Below are 13,357 nucleotides of genomic sequence, written 5' to 3'. Positions count from 1 at the left end.
TTGGGGGTGTGGCTCTCAGACCCACCCCAATTTTTTAAAAATTAAAAAAACATTTTGGGGTTGGAGCCACAGCACAGCGGGAAGGGCGTTTGCCTTGCACGTGGCCGACCCCGGTTCGATTCCCAGCATCCCATATGGTCCCCCGAGCACCGCCAGGAGTAATTCCTGCATGCAGAGCCAAGAGGAACCCCTGAGCATCACCATGTATGACCCAAAAAGCAAAAATAAGTAAATAAATAAAAATTAAAAAACATTTTTATTTGGGGACCTGTGATTTATAATACTGTTGAGAATTAGGTCACATACATACCTGTTCTAACCCCCCCCCCCACCACCACCACACACCAGCCACCCGCCCCCAGCCCTCACCCGGCCCCACCTGCTCAATCCCTCCTTCCTTTTTCTCCACCATAGTAAGCTCAATCTTATAGACCAGTTGTCAGATATAAAAAGATTTCTCTTAGGGTCAGAGAAATAGTACAGCGGGGGAGGGCACTTGCCTTGCACACAGCCGACCCGGGTTCAATCTCTGGCCTCCCATCTGGTCTCCTGAGCACTGGCAGGAGTGATGCCTGCGTGTGGAGCCAGGAGTAACCCCTGAGTATCACTGGGTGTGGCCCCAAAACAAAACACAAAACCAAAATGAAACATCAGTATTATATATCTTATTTTTTCTTCTTTGGTTTTTTGGGTCAAATGCAAATGCCCTACCTGCTGTGCTAATCGCTCCAGCCCCTCTTTTTTTTTTTTCTTTTTCTTGGCTGTAGGATTTTCCAGAGCTTTTGTCTCATTCTCTTGCGATGTTAGGCATTGAACCCCGGTCTCACGCCTTCAGGTAACATGCTTTAGGGCTGAGCCGTAGCTCTGCCCCTCAGAACTTTGACTCCGATGAACTGTTTCACTGTGGCTCTTCATCACTGTGACTCGGCCTTTGCATTATGACCCAAACACCACTGGGAAATAAGCGGGTAGGAGTGAGTGGTGATGTGTATACTCGTGGAGGAAGAAGGGCAGTGAGTGAGAGGCAACGGCCAGATGGTTTTGCTCATGAACAGCAAAGGCAAACCCTCTCCCAGAGGGGAGGGAAGCGGATAGAGCGATGGGCTGAGGGTTTGAGTGGTGGCGGGAGAGTGTATTAACCTAAGTGATGGGTCGGGGTGACCGTTATGGCAGAAGGGGTGAAGCTTGAGCAGGAGGCTGGTGCCAAGGACAGGAGCACACGCTCTGTACGGGGGAAGCCGGGGTTCCATCCCCTGTACCCTCTGGTCCCCTCAGCACTGAGTTGGGAGCAGTCACTGAAGCCAGCATGATAGGCCCTCCCGAATCCAGATAAATACATCATGAAATCAAATCCTGGACTGGGAGCTCTGGGTACGACTTGGGGAGGAGACACCTTGTGTGTATAAGGTGGGGGATCCCCAGCATTGCAGGTACCCTAAGTTTGTGTGTGACACCCCCCTGCACCCCCCAACACATACAACAGAAGAAAGCAACAGCAACAAAGAGAAAGGGAGAACATTGATTGATTGATTGATTTTCATTGATTGATTGATTGTGGGGGAAAGTTCCTTTTTTTTTTTTTTTTTTTTGCTTTTTGGGTCACACCCAGCAAAGGCACAGGGGTTACTCCTGGCTCTGCGCTCAGGAATTACCCGTGGCAGTGCTCAGGGGATCATATGGGATGCTGGGAATCGAACCCGGGTTGACTGCATGCAAGGCAAACGACCTACCCATTGTGCTATTGCTCCAGCCCCGAAAGTTCCTTTAAAAGGTGCAATCATTGGGGCTGGAGCGTTAGCACAGTGGATGAGACACCTGCCTTGCACATGGCTGACCTGGGTTGGATCCCCGCCAGGAGTAATCCATATGAGCACAGAGCCAGGAGTAACTCCTGAGCACTGCTGGGTGTGGACCCAACAACAACAACAAAAAGTAAGAAGATAGTACTAATAATAAAGGGGCTGGAGAGATAGTGCAGTGACCAGGGCACTTGCCTTACATACAGTCAACCTGGGTTAGATCTCCGGCATCCCATATGGTCCCCTGAGCACCACCAGGAATAATTCCTGAGGGCAGAGCCAGGAGTAACCCCTGAGCACAGCTGGGAGTAGCCCAGAAATCAAATAATAATCACGGTCACTGTCACTGTCCTCCTGTTGTTCATCAATTTGCTCGAGAGGTCCCAGTAACGTCTCCATCATGAAACTTCTTGTTACTGTGTGTGGTATATCGAATACGCCACGGGTAGCTTGCCAGGCTTTGCCGTGCCGGCGAGATACTCTCGATACCTTGCCGGGCTCTCTGAGAGAGGTTGGAGGAATCGAACCTGGCTCACCTGGGCTGGCTGTGCGCAAGGCAAATGCCTTACCACCATGCTATGTGCTCACTTCGGCAGCACATATACTAAAATTGAAACAATACAGAGAAGACTAGCATGGCCCCTATGCAAGGATGACACGCAAGTAATAATAAAATAAAATAATAAAAGATGAAAATGTGAACACATACATGCACGCGGATGCACACACACGCGCACACGCACGCACGCATGCATACACACACCAAAAAATTGGCCCAGGTGCCCAGGGGCAGACGATGCAGGATGCTGTTTTTTTTGCCAGTTGCACCCCGTGGCATGGCTGGGTGTGCTCAGGTCTGACTTTTGGGCACCGTGGCTAAGTGTGTGATCTGCAGTGAGCACCAAAAAGTCAGGTGTGCACCCCAGGGGACCCCACCTCCCATTTTATCACAGCAGCAAACAGAAGGGCTGGGGGTGGGGGTACCCAAGGGGCTGAGGAGTCCACTGAGGGATTTGGCGGCCCCGCGTGCAATTTCACTCTGCTCCATGGTGTGAATATGGTTGTTTGCACTGGGCTGGGGTGTCGGGTGTCTCTGGTCCCGGTCACAGGCTGAGAAAATTGTTCCAAGCTCCTAAGCCATAAAGGGAACAGTGTGGGAGCTGGAGGCGATAGGACAGCAGGTAGGGTGCTTGCCTTGCACACGACCGACCCAGGTTCGATTCCCAGCATCCCATATGGTCGCCTGAGCACCACCAGGGGTAATTCCTGAGTGCAGAGCCAGGACTAACCCCTGTGCATTGCCAGGTGTGACCCCCCCCAAAAAGGGAAGCGTGTGTAGGGGTGTGTGTGTGTGTGTGTGTGTGTGTGTGTGTGTGTGTGTGTGTAGTGTATTGAGACCACACCTGTTGGTGCTTGGGTCTGGCTCTGAATCATATGGGGTGCCAGGGATGGATTTCCAAACAAATGACGGGTACTTATTCCCTTTTATTTGCAAGAAGAGCAAAGAGGATGAATTTTATTAATATGAAAATGGCAATACTATTTGGTTTATTCATTTAGTTTTTGGTGTGTGTGGGGGGGGCGTCACACCCAGCTGTGCTCAGGGCTTCCTCCTGGCTCTACACTCAGAGATCACTCCTGGTGGTGTTTGGGGGGCCATCTGGGTTGGCAGGGATTGACCCTAAATCGACCGAGTACAAGGCAAGTCCCTTACCTACTGTACTATCTCTCTGACTTCTGTTCATCTTTTAAAAATTGTTTGGTGCTGGGGATTCAACCCAGAGCCTCACATATGCAAAGGCAAGTTCCTCTGAGCTATATTCCCACCTTCCTATATATGTATGAAATTTATTATTTTATTTGGGGACCATACCTAGCAGTTCTCATGACTTATTTTTTTTTTATTTGTATCACTCTAGCACTGTCCTCCCATGGGCTCATCGATTTTCTCGAGCGGACCCAGTAACGTCTCCATTGTGAGACTTGTTGTTACTGTGTTTGGCATATTGAATACGTCACAGGGAGCTTGCCAGGCTTTGCTGTGCAGGCGAGATACTCTTGGTAGTTTGCCGGGCTCTCTGAGAGGGGCGGAGGAATCGAACCTGGGTCAGCCACGTCGACCGCATGCAAGGCAAACGCCCTACCACTGTGCTTTTGCTCCTTTATTTTTATTCAATCACCGTGAGATAGAGTTACAAAACTTCCATCATTGAGTTTCAGATAATGATCAAATACAATGATCATACAATGATCAAATACCCATCCCTCTACCAGTGTAGGTTTCCCATCACCAATGAATATCCCCAGTATTTCTCTCTCTCTTTCTCTACTTTTGGGCATCATGGTTTACAATACAGATACTGGGAGACCATCTTCTGGCCTTTTATCTACTTCAGCTCACATCTCCCATCCCCAGCGATCCTTCCAGCCATCATTGATAGATCCCTTCTCTATCCCAGCTGCCTTCTCTTCCAGCTCATGAGGCAGGCTGCCCACTGTGGAGCGGTCTTCCTGGCCCAGTCTCTGCTGTCCTTGGGTGTTTCTCTCATACTGTCTCACAACTTACTTCTGGCTCTGCCTTTAAGGGGTCAGTCCTGGCTTGGGGGCCCATACGGGATGAAGCCCCGGTCAGCTGCACGCAAGGCAGCACCTTGCTGTAGTATTCTCCCTTTCTCCTGCCCCTGCTTCTCTGACTTTGAAATTAACCACAGGGAGAAGATTCCTACTCTCTAATTAAAACGGAAAAATACAGTATATCCTGTGTATGCCTGAGCTTTCATTTCTTTTCTTTTTTTTTTTCTCTTGCTTTCTGGGGCCACACCCAGTGATACAGGGGTTACTCCTGACTCTGCACTCAGGATCACTCCTGATGGGGCTCTGGGAACCATATGGGGTTGCCAGGGATTAAACTCAGGTTGGCCTGCCTTGGGCAAGGCAAACACCCTATTGCTGCACTGCACTATTGCTCTGGTCCCCAGCTAATTTCTTTTCTACTCCTCCTCCTTCTGTTCTCCTCTCCTCTCCTCTCCTCTCCTCTCCTCTCCTCTCCTCTCCTCTCCTCTCCTCTCCTCTCCTCTCCTCCCCTCCCCTCCCCTCCCCTCCCCTCCCCTCCCCTCCCCTCCCCTCCCCTCCCCTCCCCTCCCCCTCCCCTCCCCCTTCCCCTCCCCTCCCCACCCCCCTCTTCCTCCTCCTCTTCCTCTTCCTCTTCCTCTTCCTCTTCCTCTTCTCTTTGCAGTGTTTGGCATGGAGGCATGGGTCCCAGAGCCTCATTCACACATCATGTGTTCTACCTCTGAGCCATATCCCAGGCCCTTTTTGTTCCTTCCCTCCGTTTTAATTAGAGAGTAGGAATCTTCTCTCTCGGCGTTGCATTTCTTGGACATGTGGAACATGTGTGACTCAGTACAGCATTCTTCTCTAGGTCCCGTCTGGACTCAACTAGCATTTTGCTCCACCCTGTGGATTAATGCATGCGCTCAGGCATTATCTGGCCACATCTCCATCAGCCCTGGGGAGACTTGGAAGTGTCGGGTGCCGAACCCACCTTCACCAGCTACAGAGGAAACACCACCCCAACCCCTGCTCCCAGAAAGGACAGATTCCGTCTCTATCTCTCCAAAATGTAAAAAAACATCTCGCCAAGATTTGTTTGCAAGGACTTAACCATTTATATCAGTATGTGCCCTTGAAGATGCCGGCAGACAATCCCACCTCAAAACTGCCAAGAAGAGCCCAACCCAGCATCTTCCAAGGACAGAGGCCCTCATGCTCTTTCTGTGACCAGCGTCACACCCCTTCAGTTGTGTCCTCTCTCACATTCTAGTTGTGAAGAGCACACGAGCCCTCCCTGGACCATACTGCCTGGCTGTGGTACTAGCTGCACAGTGGCAAAGGCTGACCGGGGTTTGAGCCCTGACACAGCATGTGTTCTCCTGAGTACCACAGAAGTGATCCCTGACTGCAGGGTTGAGAGAGTCAGCTCTGAGCACTGCTGGGTGTGGTCCCCAAACAACCCCTTTCCCCACCCCAATCACATCTCAGTGGCCTTTTGAACTTACATCTAGATTTGCTAATTAATTGTAAGCAAGGGATGAAAGAAAGTAGAGGGCTGGACGAGCTAGGGCACTTGCCCTGCATCTGACCCAGGAGTGATTCCTGAGCACAGAGCCAGGAACCAGCACTGGGTGTGGCCACAAAACAAACCAACCAACCCAACAAAGTAAAAAGTGGAAGCAACAGTCAGACTTATTAAAATGTGGAAGTTTGAGGAGTAATTTCATTATTCTGCAGTGAGTATTATAATGCGCTGTCCTCCCGTTGTGCATCGATTTGCTTGAGCGGACCCAGTAACGTCTCCATCATGAGACTTGTTGCTACTGTGTTTGGCATATTGAATATGTCACAGGTCGTTTGCCAGGCTTTGCCGTGCGGGTAAGATACTCTCGGTAGCTTGCCAGGCTCTCCGGGAGGGGCGAAGGAATTGAACCCAGCTCGGTTGGGCTGGCTGCGTGCAGGGCAAATGCCCTACTGCTGTGAGTATTATAATAACTTTATAAAATCTATTTCTGGGGCTGGAATGATAGTACAGCAGGTAGGGCATTTGCCTTGCACTCGTCCAACCCAGGTTCGATTCCCAGCATCCCATATGGTCCCCCAGCACCGCCAGGAGTAATTCCTGAGTGCAGAGCCAGGAGTAACCCCTGTGTGACCCAAAAAGCAAAATAAATAAATGAATGAAATGAAATAAAATCTCTTTCTTTTCTCTTTCTCTTTCTTTCTTTCTTTCTTTCTTTCTTTCTTTCTTTCTTTTTTGGATGGGGGAGGGTTGGGGGCACACCTGGTGATGCTCAACGGTTTACTCAGGAATCACTCCTGATGGTGTTTTTTTTTGGGGGGGGGTACCATGTGGGATGCCAGGAGTTGAACTTGGGATGCTGACTGCTGGCTAGGCAAGCATCCTGACTGCTATACTATCCTCCACCCCCTTTTCCGTGACACTTAATTAAAAAGCCCATCCTTGTGTCTGCCACATCGGACTTTGAAAACTCTTTTCCCTTCCCCAGTTGGGCTTCCGTGGAGTTAAGCGTTGTGAATGGTTTGTCTTGCTCCAGTGAACCCTGAAGGGCTTGTAACTGTGTGAACTTGAACTGGGGATCAGGGTCAGAACGAAACTTCTTGAATGGAACTACAAATTCTTCCTCTGGCAATGAAGAGGAAAGGGAAATGTCACCCATTTGTTGCTTTTTATGGTAATGAAGAAGGAAAAAATCCTCAGAGATTCTGGGTGCTGTGCTCGGAGTTGAGCAGCTGGCTCATTTCTGCTTCGGATAAGAAGCTGAGAAGGAAACTGATTTATTTTTCCTAGAGTCTGATCAAAGCACAGAAGTGCATTCTATAACTTAGCTAATTTTTTTAGGCACGTTCCTTCTTTGGTAAAATCTTAAGTATCAACGTACTTTTGTAAGATGTCTTCAGGCCAAAGCAAGCGGGCGTAACTAACGCCATCTAGTCTATACTGATTGCTGCTTCTTAATAAATCTTTTTTTAAATTTTCCTCTTTTTTTTCTTCCTTTTTAACTTGTGTCAGAGATCCAGACATACAAGGCAAGTGCTCTAGGGCTGAGCTAAACCCCTAATATTTTCTAATACTGTGATTATTTTTACATTAGGCTACAAAATTTTTTTTAAATTATAATTAAAAAGTCAGTTTTAGACTCCTCCTGACTCTGCTTGGGAGTCTCTTAAGGCAGTTCTTGTGGGACCAGGTGGTACTGGTTAGGGTTGAACCAGGTGAGCTGTGTCCAAGGCAGGCTCTGACCACTGTACCCTTCAGCCCTGGATGTCCAGAATGGAGAGATGTGGAAGGCGTGGCCGACTGAGGTCATTCTCACACTTTCTCCAGCTCTCCACTAGGCAGTCTTGACTCCCGACCTTTTGGTACAGCTGATGGAGAAAGAAGTCGGTGGTCTTTAATGTTATCCAGTCTTTGCAATGAACCCACCTACATTTCTTACTGTCACCTTCCTGGTTGGTCAATACCATTTTCCTCCAATCCTTGTTTTCTCTCTCTGTCTCTCTCTCTCTGTCTCTCTCTCCTTCCTCTTCTCTCTCTCTCCTCTCTCCTCTCTCTCTCTCTGTGTCTGCTCCACCATCATTTTTTAAAAAATTTTTATTGTGAAACACCATGAGGTACAGTTGTAGACTTACAAGCTTTTATGCTTGGGTTTCAGTTATACAATGATCGAGTACCCATCCCTCTACCAGTGCCCATTTTCCACCACCACGGATCCCAGTATCCCTCCCACCATCCCCCATCCTACCCCACCCCTGTGGCAGGGCATTCCCTTTTGTTCTCTCTCTTCTTTTTGGGTGCTGTGGTTTGCAAACGAGGCATTGAGTGGCAATCATGTTCGGTCTATAATCTACTTTCAGCATGCATCTCCCATCCTGGGAGGATCCTCCCAACACCCTTTATTTGGTGCTCCCTTCTCTATCTGAGCTGCCTTTTCCCCAGCATAGAGTATACCTCCTGGTACTTATCTCAGCTATTCTTGGGTGTTAGTCTTCTATTTTGTTGCTTTATGTTCCACCACCTTTGTTGTTGGGTCCTCTGCACTCAGGGCTTACTCCTGCCTCTATACTCAGATATCACTCCTGGTGAAGCTGAGGGAACCACATGTGGTACCAGGGATCGAACTTGAGTCAGCTGCATGCAAGGCAGGTAGATGCCCTACCTGCCTGCTGTACTATCGTTCTGACCACTCCTTGGTTTCTCTTTTCCTTTGCTGTTAAATTGGGGACCTTCCTAGGGGGACTCAGAAAGTTACCACTCTTCAAACAATGGGCTCTGTCCTCAAATCTATTCATTTAAAGTCAAAATAAGGGCTGGAGAGCTAGCTCAACCTACTCGCGTGCGCCCGTGCCCTGCTTTTGGGAGGCTGGGTTCGATCCCCAGCACTGCTTGGTCCCCCAAACCACAAACAAGAAGTAATAAAGCCAAAATAAAATCTTTGACCACTCTGTGCAGCTAACTAGGTTTAATTTAAATCTCTTTCCTCATCAGGAAGAGGGGATCGCCAGCCAAATACATCTGGGCACTTGGAATTTTCCACGCCCTGTTTCAATTTTAGAATAAGAGATTTGTCCTGTTTTGCAGGTGTTTGACCAACATGCAGACCCTCATTTTATTATAAGGGAATGGAAATAGGAGTTTGGGGCATATCGGAGCCAAGTAGAATGGGAGAAGCTTTGTCACCCATTGCCTCTTGCAAACCACAACACCCAATAGGAGAGAGAGAACTAAAGGGAATGCCCTGCCACAGAGGCAGGGTGGGATGGGGGGAATGGGGGGTGGGAGGGATACTGGGACCCGTGGTGGTGGGAAATGGGCACTGGTGGAGGGATGGGTATTTGATCATTGTATAATTGAAACCTAAGCACAAAAATGTGTTAAGTCTGCAACTGTACCTCATGATGTCTCACTATTAAAAATAAAAATAAATAATAATAAAGAAAAGAAAAGAAAAGAATGACGGCAGGTTCTGCCAGGCCTGTATAATAGCGCTGATGGACACATGTGGACCGCAAGGGCATCTGAGCTTGTGACCGTCTGCTTGCCAGGGCAGCATTCTCTCTCTAGGCCTGCCACACAGGTCTGCCACAGAGCTTGAACATAGATATTTTTCTCTTAATTTTTCTCCTTAGATTTCTCCTCTGTTTGTTTGGGGGCTATGTCCCGCAGTGCTCAGGGATTGGTTTCTCCTGGCTCTACACTCAGGAATCACTCTTTGAGCCAGAGCAATAGTACTACTAAAGACGGTGTTTGTCTTGACTGCTGTTAACCCAGGTTCGATTCCCAGCATCCCCTGAGTACCACCAGGAGTGATTCCTGAGTGCAGAGCCAGGAGTAAGCCTTGAGCATCGCTGGGTGTGACCCAAAAAGCCAAAATTTTAAAAATTGTTTAAAAAATAAAGGAATCACTCTTAACTCAGGGGACCAAATGGGATATGGGGGGATTGAACCCTGGCCTGTTGCATGTAAGGCAAGCACCTTACCCACTATGTTATCTCGCCAGGTCGATTTACCGTCTTGCCAAAGACAGATATAACCTTTCAGTAGCTGAACCATGATGCCAAGTTAGATTTTCTTTTATTTCACAATCACGATCACAACCATCCTGTTGTTCGTCGATTGCCTCGAGCAGGCCCCAGTAACGTCTCCTTCGTCCTAGCCCTGAGATTTTTAAAAAGTGTCATAGTCAAGGCTCTTTCAGGGTTAGGAGAATGAGACCCATCATTGTTACTGGTATTTGGCATATTGAGTACGCCACGGGGAGTTTGCCAGACTCTGCCGTGTGGGCAGGTTACATTCAGTAGCCTGCCAGTTTGTACAAAGTAGGAATGAGATAATATTCACGGCCGCGCGCTTCCGGGAGCTGGGTTTTATAGTCTCTGGGTCTTGGCCATTGATGGGATTACACGGCACCAGGGGGCCAGTTGGTGGGTGTGACCCCTCCCTACTGGAATATGGAGGATCTGGGTGGAGGATGCTCAGCCCCAATCCGAGCAGGCTTGGAGATCTCAGCCCCGGGACCCGCATGCCTGTGTTCCTCTGCTGGTACCTTAATGCGAATGGAGAGTGGTCTCAGCATGGTGGTGGCTGGTTCTGGAGGTCTTCGGCTGCCGGAGCCCTGGTCGGGGCGTGGAGGGAAACTCAACCCGCTCCCCTCCAAGGGGGCCCGGCAAGGACAGCCAGGTGTAGGGGCAGGAGACTCTCTTTTATTTCATTTTACCAAAAAAAAAAAAAAATAGGGAGAGGGGGGTTGGGGCCACACCCAGCAATGCTCTGGGCTTACTCCTAGTTCTGTGCTCAGGGATCACTCCTGACAGGGCTCGGGAACCATATGCAGCACCAGTAATCGAACTCTAGTTTGCCATGTGCAAGGCAAGTACCCTCCCCACTATACTAACTCACTGGGCCGCGGATTTTTCCTATAATCTTAAACTTACTTTTACTGGACATTTTCCATCTTTATCTTTTTATTTGGAGCCTTGTGATTTACGATACTGCTAATGATTTGGGATTCATGCATGCGATGTTCCAACACCACCCTCCATTAGAGCGCTCCCTTCCCTCCACCCCTGCCCCAGGGGCCCCTCCCGGCCTCCCCTTCTGACCCCCCAACCCCTGAGTTAAGATTTTTTTTTTTAATTTGGCTAGCCTTCCTCCATTTTTTATTATTTAGTGCAGAATTTCTCTTAATAGCACTTCAGACTTGTTTGTGTTCCTATCTCCCAGATTTAGTGGAAAAGGAGCTTCTTTCTCTCCTAACGACTTGCCAAGACATCTGTGCAGGCTTTCATAATTAAAGAATGTATTTTCTTTCCTTTAGGAATCAACACCACTTAAAGCTGATTTGTTATGACATTTTCCTGTTGCTTAAGAAGCAGCGTTGCTCTCGTTTGTGATTAATAGGAAATGAACAATTGCAGCCCATGGATTTGTGCAGGAAGGTATCTATAGGCAATTTCCCCTCGGAGAGACTTCCTAGTCTCGGTGGCTCAAAGAATATTAATTGTTCCGGGCTTTGTAAGACACAGCTTTATAAAGATATTCACACGTCACACAATGAAAGGGTACAATTAACTGATTTTTTCGCGCGCATTTTGCTGAGTTATGTAACTATCGTGACAATTAATTTGAGACCATTTTGACCTCCAAAAGAAACCCTGGACTCATTAGCAGTTTCTTCCTCTTTGTCCCTCCCCTCAGCCCCTGGGAACCACTAATCTATTTTCTGTCTCCAAAGATTTGCCTGTGCTGGACATTTCACATAAATGGAATTTGACAGTATGTGGCCATTTGTCACTAGGTTAGATTCTCCCCTCCCCCCTACTTAGTTTAATGCTTGCAAATTTTATCTCGGCTCTATTTGAGTAGCATATATTAGTATGGGACTTGGCATCTTTGGCTTGCCCTAGAATGTTGTCTTTTATGATCATACCTCACTTTTTATTAGCAGTGTCCCCACTGATGGATGTTTAGATTGTTTCTGCTCTTAAACCATGATAAAAAAAAATGCTGTCTTGAATATTTGGTTTGGGTTTTTCCAGGCACGTATGTTTGCATTTCTCTTAGGCATTTACCTAGGCTAGAATTGGCGGTGCAGTGTTAATTCTGTGCTTTACCTTTTGATGAACTGTCAGATTGTTTTACTTTCCCACCAGCTGTGCCTGAGGGTGCAATTTTTTCTCCTTCTCCTCAGCCCTGGGATCTGTCCTAATTAGTCCTCTTACCGAGTTTGCGGTCATCTCGTAGGTTTGAGTTTTCTTTCCCTGGTGGTTGATGACGTCAATCTTGATCATCATTAGTGAGCTAAGTTTCTGGTTCTTGGGGGTATTCTTCGAGCCCCCCACACAAGAAGAACTCAGAGTTAAAGACGCCTTTAGAAATGAATGTATGGGGCCCGAACGATAGTACAGCGGGTAGGGCGTTTGCCTTGCACACGGCCAACCCAGGTTCGATCCCCGGCATCCCATATGCTCCCCCCAAGCACCACCAGGAGTAATTCCTCAGTGCAGAGCCAGGAGTAACCCCTGAGCATCGCTGGGTGTGACTAAAAAAAGCCAAAAAAAAAAAAAAGAAAAAAGAAAAAGGAAATGAATGTGTGTAGGACAAACCTCACAGTGCGGCCAGGGAAACCCAATTTGTGTATTATCGGTCATACAGACACATGCTTTCCTGACTTCTGAAAAGTGGCCTATGCCTGACTTCAGAGCTAAGAAGCATGTTTCTAGATCAGGGTGTTTCTTGGATGATGAACTTCTTCCATGTTACGGATGGGTGACAGTGATAAGAATTTCTCTCGGTTAAATGGTATTTGTCACTAAATAGACGGAGGTGATTTAATCGGCACCCTACTCCCCTCCTCCCCCAACCCTCCAGATACTAACTTTACTTTCCTTCTCGTCTTTGTATGATCCTTGGGTTGTGGTTGGACACTTTGAGACATCAAGATGCTTCTTGTCCTCAAGAGTTCAGCCTGTCTCCAAGGAGTAAATTCCTGCATCTCCGTTTGGTCGCAATTCTGTTATCACGCTACAGGAATCGAACATGAATTTAGTGATATCATCTAATGGAGTCCATATTTCTACTTTGGTCATTCCTTAAATATGTTTTATTATTGGCTTAAGAAAAAAATTGGATCTAGGATCTAATGAAGGTTCCAAAATTGCATTCAGCGGGACTGAGCGCATGTTCCACGTGTGGGATGCCCTGAACTTGAGCTCCAGTGCTATTCTCCTAAAAAAAAAATGCTTTAAATTATGTTTTGTTTGGTCTCTTGAACTTGAATAGGAAATCACTCCTCTGCCTCCCTAGTTTTCACGGGATTTCTTGCTTATGAAGAGCCAGGAGCAGCATTCTTGTCTCTCAGAAAGGATTGGTTTTACTGTTTTCGAAGTCAGAACTTTTGTTGTTGTTGTTGTTGTTTTGGAGTGGGGACTAAGGTCTGGGCCCCACCCTGCTGTGCTTAAGGGTTACTCCTGGCTCCGTGCTC

At 47.8% G+C, this 13,357-nt stretch overlaps 1 non-coding gene across 1 annotated transcript; it reads left to right on the top strand.

The window, feature by feature from the left end:
• Window positions 1–2,379: 2,379 nt before the first annotated feature.
• Window positions 2,380–2,486, top strand: LOC130034804 (U6 spliceosomal RNA). Its single transcript, XR_008794154.1, has one exon. It is a non-coding gene; the product is annotated as a U6 spliceosomal RNA (small nuclear RNA).
• The last annotated feature ends 10,871 nt before the right edge of the window (window positions 2,487–13,357 follow it).

This window comes from Sorex fumeus, unplaced genomic scaffold (genome assembly GCF_029834395.1).
Source record: "Sorex fumeus unplaced genomic scaffold, SorFum_2.1 ptg000061l, whole genome shotgun sequence".
NCBI classification, from domain to species: domain Eukaryota; kingdom Metazoa; phylum Chordata; class Mammalia; order Eulipotyphla; family Soricidae; genus Sorex; species Sorex fumeus.
This window is presented reverse-complemented; position numbering and strand designations above follow the sequence as displayed.